This window comes from Passer domesticus, chromosome 2 (assembly GCF_036417665.1).
Source record: "Passer domesticus isolate bPasDom1 chromosome 2, bPasDom1.hap1, whole genome shotgun sequence".
In the NCBI taxonomy this organism is placed as follows: domain Eukaryota; kingdom Metazoa; phylum Chordata; class Aves; order Passeriformes; family Passeridae; genus Passer; species Passer domesticus.
In genome coordinates this window covers 9,663,607-9,669,606 of record NC_087475.1, presented here as the reverse complement: position 1 = coordinate 9,669,606, position 6,000 = coordinate 9,663,607, and positions in this window count along the sequence as shown.

The following is a 6,000-nucleotide window of genomic DNA, read 5'->3' as shown; positions in this document are numbered from 1 at the left end:
TGAAATTGTAGCAGAGATCTTTGGGCAGGACAAAGGTCAGAGTTAGTATCAGCTGTGTACCTAAAGAAACCATTATTTTAAGAATTACTGAAGTATTTTATTCTTGCTTACTAATCTAGGTGATATAATGGGGATCTATGGTGATCTAGCAGTCATAACCTTACAAGAAAATCACGAATCCTACACCTTACCCCCAGCCACACAACTTGTGTGCCATTGTTCTACTTCCAAAAGCTGTTTCTATTGTAGCCTAGAGCTTATGCAAAATAATTTTCTGTTTCTTTTGTTTCTTTAAAGAAGGAAAAGTAGACACCACTGACTTCTCAGTCCTATCAATGGCTTGTCTGATAGAGGATATGAAACCATTGTTTAAAATATGTATCTGCAAATGAGTATTTTGTTTTGAAACAGCTTGATTTTAAGTGTGGCCTGAGAAAAGAGCCTTAGCAATTAAATATTATGGAGCACAATGGTGGGAACAACTAAATTACGTTTTCTTGACAGGAAAAATTTTCATCAAAAGCATGTTTACCCACTCAACATAAGCTAGAAGTGTGAAAACCACTTGCAGGCAGCTGTGGGTGTTGTAAAGATCTGTGCACAAAGGACCTGCTCTCGTTGCAGCGCTGTCCTGCCAGCCAGTAAAATCACTGTTCATGGGAAGCAGCCCCTCCAGAAGACTGTCACAAAAGGCCTCGCTGTGCAAGCAAACATGAGCGAGCTTGTCTGCTCTGCCATCTGTTACTGAGACCTCCTGTGACTGCTGAATCATTCCCTTCCCTCAGATTTTTAAGGTTCTTAGCTGGCGTCTTCAGAAAGGAGGGCGTGCTCGTCTCTCTGTCTTGGCTCGGGGTGTGAGTGAGGATTACAAACTGGCATTTTCTGTCACAGTCACACTGGAAGAGAGATACAAGAAGACACATGTGTCAAGCCTTGGTTGTTGAAAGTTTGGGATGGAGAAAGAAGAGACTGAATTTAATGTGAATCTTAGTCTTGAAGAAGAGGAGGAATAGGAGCAAGAGTTGAAAGGCTCCAGCCTGCTGTTCTGCAGGCAGAGAGAGGAAAATCTCAGCAGCAGCTGACTGAGACAGCTGAGTAAAGAGGCTATGAGGTAAAAATAGCAGCAGGCTGTCAATTAATCTGTCAGTGTTGGGCATGAGTGAGAAAACAGCACGAGGCTTTGGGAGAAGCCGAGTCAGGAATGCTGTGTGGGGAAGGGGAGGCAGCTCTGCTGTGAGCCATGAGCAGGAGCTCGCAGAGGAGGAGCAGGCTGGGGGCTGGGATTCCACACTCAGATACAATTCTGGAGAGACAGCCCAAGTCTCACTTTACCACAACTTCAAACTGAATATTTGTGTGAATGGGACCCTTTTATCACTGAGATTGCCACAGTTATTTTATGCACTTCCTTAGAAGGAACACTTGCAGATTTCAGAAGTGTCCTCACGAGCACAGTCTGTCTACCCCAAGGAGCAGGGATGTCACCCACCACTGCCCCGACACAGCCACTGAAACACATCACTTCTAAACGAGATGTGCAGCACAGGAGGTGCCAAACCCCCTGGAGTACTGTCGTGCCACAGGGCTGGGTGTCATGGGTTTTTCTGCAAATGCCTTTGCTCATTGAGTAATGACTGCAGTGCACAGGCATATCTGATGGATGGCCTGCTCAGCATGCTGATGGGCCAAGGATGGAGCTCTGTCTGTGTTTTGTTTGTTCTTTCATGAATGCCAATGCTAGTGAAGGGTTTTGAAGCAAGAGTCTCAAGCTGTTTATTTACGCAGTAAGAATAACATAAATATTTTGAAGTGTAGCTCAAACCAGCCTTCAGCAGAGACAGTAGACAGGCTCAGCAGAAAAAGCTTGGTATGGGCAACTAGGGTGTCATCTGTGATTGATTCCAATTGCAGCTGCTGTGAACTGGGGTGTTTGAACCTGTGATCTTAATTGTGCTGCACACGTTCTTGGATAAAAAGTGCTATAAAAATGCCAGGAGTAGCTATTCTATATTTTTAATAGTATTTTATCTGTATCTTTTCACTTTCACTGTTCCTGAACTGCCTGAGGTGAAAAAGTCAGCCTGTGCCTGTTCAGAGAAAAAGGTACAGCTGTGGTTGTTGTTGAGCTCGAGTTTGTCATTTCAGAGCAGGATGCAGGGATGGAGTGGGCAGGTCACTTCCTAAGCCTACACAGGCACTGCCTTTGTGGCTCAGCTCTCCAATTCACTGTGCAGAAGTTTGGCTCACAATGGCTCTGCACCAGCCTCTCTAAAGCCCCAGCCCACCCCATCCCCACAGGAGCAGAGCCAGACTGGCACCAACACCAGTTTCTGGGTTGGTAGGGAATGTGGGTACCCACCCACAGCACAACATCCACAGATGAGAGCTGGGCTTGGCAATCCCCTGCTCTGCAGCAGGCAGAAATAGCTCTCAGAAAAGAGGCCCTGACCCCTCGGGCAGGGTGGGTCTGACAGCATGAATTTGGGCACACACCCCAGGAAAGAAACTATCCCAGTGCTGCCAGACATCCTGCAACAGTGCTGAGGACTGGGCTCAGAAGGAAAGCAGCAGCATCCCCCAATATCACAGCTCAGCCTGCAGGCAGGGCATGTTCACCTCCATGAGCACAACTCTGCTCCTGGCTTGGGACAGCTTTCCTGGTACCACCAGCTCTGGCAGCAGCTCTGCTCTGCCTGTGACTTCTGGCAGCCAGGAGGTGGGGACTGCCTTAGCAGGGGTCTCCTCCATCCGTGCAAACCCATTTATCCTACTCCTTTGGCAGATGGGTTAATTTCTGCTGTCTAAAAGGCAGAAGCAAAAGCAGGCCCTGCTGGGCTGTGAAGATGGACAGCCTTTTAGAGACATCTGTAATAACAAAATCCATCTCACCCAAAACAGCTGACACACTGTGCCCAAGCAAGAGGCTAGCAAGGCAATGGTCTCCACCCTTCAGAAACACTGCAGCACAGAGCAGGGGAGCACATTTCTCTAGTCCAGAGATCAAAGCAATTTTCACCTCTCCTTGTGATTTTATTCCATGGCTATTTAAGTGCTGGGCCAAGTGGCCACCATTTACATGCACATGCCTTCGCTGCTTAGGGATCCAGCTCAGAGGTGTGGAAAGCTTGCCTTAGGTCAGATGTCAGAGTGAGGTACTAAAACCTCTCCCTTCCTGGTTGTTCTCAGCTGCCTTCTCAACAGAGCTCATCTACTGATTTGGTATCTTCTGTGCTTGGTAGAGAACAGCTGCAGCAGACAGCAGTCAGTGGCCAAGTTATCCCAAAACATGGAGCTCTGATACCCAAAATCCTTGCAGCACTGCAGGGAGTGCTCACTACATTTGTGTATTCTGGCTGTCTCATGGGCTGTGTACAAAAACTAGAGAGATTTAAGTGTTAAGCATTTCAGTAATTAAGTATAAATCACAATTTTTTTCACAGGCTTGTTGCAATAATCTCAAAAAAGAGTTCTTCCTGTCTCTTACTCATCCTTGTGGAAGACCTATAAGGTGAAACTTGAGCTATTTCTATTCCTTATTAATTAGGAGAAGTACCAAATGCAGAGAAAAGATGGCTTGCTCAGAGCTTAGAGATGACTCCCTGTGGCTTCCCTGGGATGGGAATGGTCCCAGACACCCAATTATCTCGATGACACACATGCCCTGTTAGAAACCTCTCATCACCAGTGTATTAGGAGCAGCTGCCCTTGTGAACACTTAACTATATCACTACCTGTTACTTCAAGGGCATGTATGGAGTTGCTGCTCAGCTATTAAAATTGGTGTGGCCACCATGGTTTAAAATCTAGGAGTTTTGGGTGCATTTCAGAGCACATCTTTGTCTTGAACGTTGAAAGCCACAGTGTCCATGATCCTTGTTCAACCCTGAATAAAGACTCATGCAAAGATGTGCCAGAAAGAAGAGGGTCTCAGCTGGTGTTAAATTACCAGTGCAGATTGCCCCATCTGCCACTGAAATACAGCTGCTAGGTGCAAAGTGACAAGCACTTGGTGGCTGCTTCCTCTCACAAATGTCCACAGGATTTCAATCACAAAAAAAACCAAAAAAAACCTGTCCTGTCCATATGGCTATAATTCATTGGCCATTAATCTCCCACTGTTTACATGTTGATTCCTCCAGAGTCTAATCTTAGCCTGTAGCTGTCAAGCCACTGCTTGGAGAAAAAACAAGACTGATCCTGCACTCCCAAGGACTCTCAGTCTGTAGGCAATAAACAAGTGTGAGGCCCTAAGTCAGACATGTTGTTGAGTCATAAGAACTGTGTCATTTTTACCAGCTTCCCACATGTCTGCCTTGACACCCAAAGGGATCCTCACAGCAGTTCTTCCTCTGCTTCTCTTGTAGGTACCACTTAACAGGGACCGAAGAGGAACAGCTTCCAGCTCAGCCCCATTTATCTTCTTCACAATCAGGCAGTTAACTGAAACACAGGGGCTTGCAGGTTTTTTTCTGATAAGGAGAAATTGATAATGAAAAGAGCATCTGTGACATGAAATCCAATTTTCCTGAAGACAACAGGAGAGAGGATATCTTTCAGCCAGAACTCCCACCCCCAAGGACTCACTCCACATTGCCCAGCCAACCAAACTCTCATATCAGCACTTTCCATGTCATGCTTTTTACTTCCTGAGTTGTGCCAAGGAAGGCTCAGACCAGATATTTGGGGAAATTTCTTCACCAAAAGAGTAATCAAGTATCCCAACAGGCTGCAACTGGGCAGTTGATTTACCACCCTAGAGGTATTTCAAAGACCTCTGGATGTGGCACTCACAGACAAGGTTTAGTGGTGGACTTGGCAGTGTTGGATTAATGATTTCAACCTAAATAATTCTTTAATTCTGCATAGTTTATGGGCTCTTCTCAGCCAGGTGTGCCTTTAGTGTGAAACACCTTTACACAGAGTAATGGTGACACTGCATAAAATAAAGGCTTTTACAGTCACTTCATAAATTAAGGATAAGGGTTCTTCCTGTCCCCTGAACTTGTTTTAACAGTCACTTATTTTAACTCTTTTTTCCCATTTGCAGTCAGATGTTGGCCAGTCATTTGAGCTCAGCAGTATGAGCCCAGCTTGTACATGAGGCAAATTACTCCACAGCAGCCTGTATTGCCTCACTGGGGTTTTGTAGGAGGGAACCACAAATGCACAACCCTCTTTTGCCTCTCTGTTCTCAGAACTCTTCCACTTTTTTTTTCTCAATCTCTTCAGAAATCTAGTTTGGTTTTGCTTTCTTAATTTAAAATTTCAGTTCTTACAAAATGGAAATTGTTCAGGGATTGTGAGGAGGTAAGTGGGCAGACACTTGTTAAGTCTCCCTACTCAGACATGTCTTTTTTCTATATTGCTGGTTAGTTTGCAAGCTGAACAATTGTATTTTAGATGCTTGGAAACATATCTAGTTTGCCAGAAGAGCTGATCAGCATGGCCCTACATGTGACCTAGTGCTTTTCCGAGCAGCAAAAATCAGCTGTAGCTCAGGCCCCTTCTTAAAACATAATAGGCTGTGTCACCAAAGGTTTTGCCAACAAGCAAAATGTAATTATCACTTTTCCAAAGCTGAAATACCTCTTTGGCATCATTTGACCTTCTAATGAGAATATATATGTTAGTAAATGTTGCATTCTTTGGAGATAACAGTCAAAATATTAAGCACTTGATGTTAAGAGTAAATTTAAGCACTTGCAAAAGGGGTATCTCTGCTCTTAGTGACAGTAGTTTTCTACCTGCTATTCAGGACAATTTATTTTATAATTAAATTATATGAGGATATGGGGTTATTTTTTCTTATGTGACACTGTAAAGTGAGTCACTCATCAAATCCTACAAAAATCTGGGTACTGAATTCTGACAAACTCCAGGGTGGTTTAATTTCCTTCCTCTAGTGAAACCATACCTGTGATCTACACACCTCCCCCCAGCAGAAACTACAACAACATGACTCCAGGCATGCTGACCTCTCCAGCACCCACAGCTGGTGAT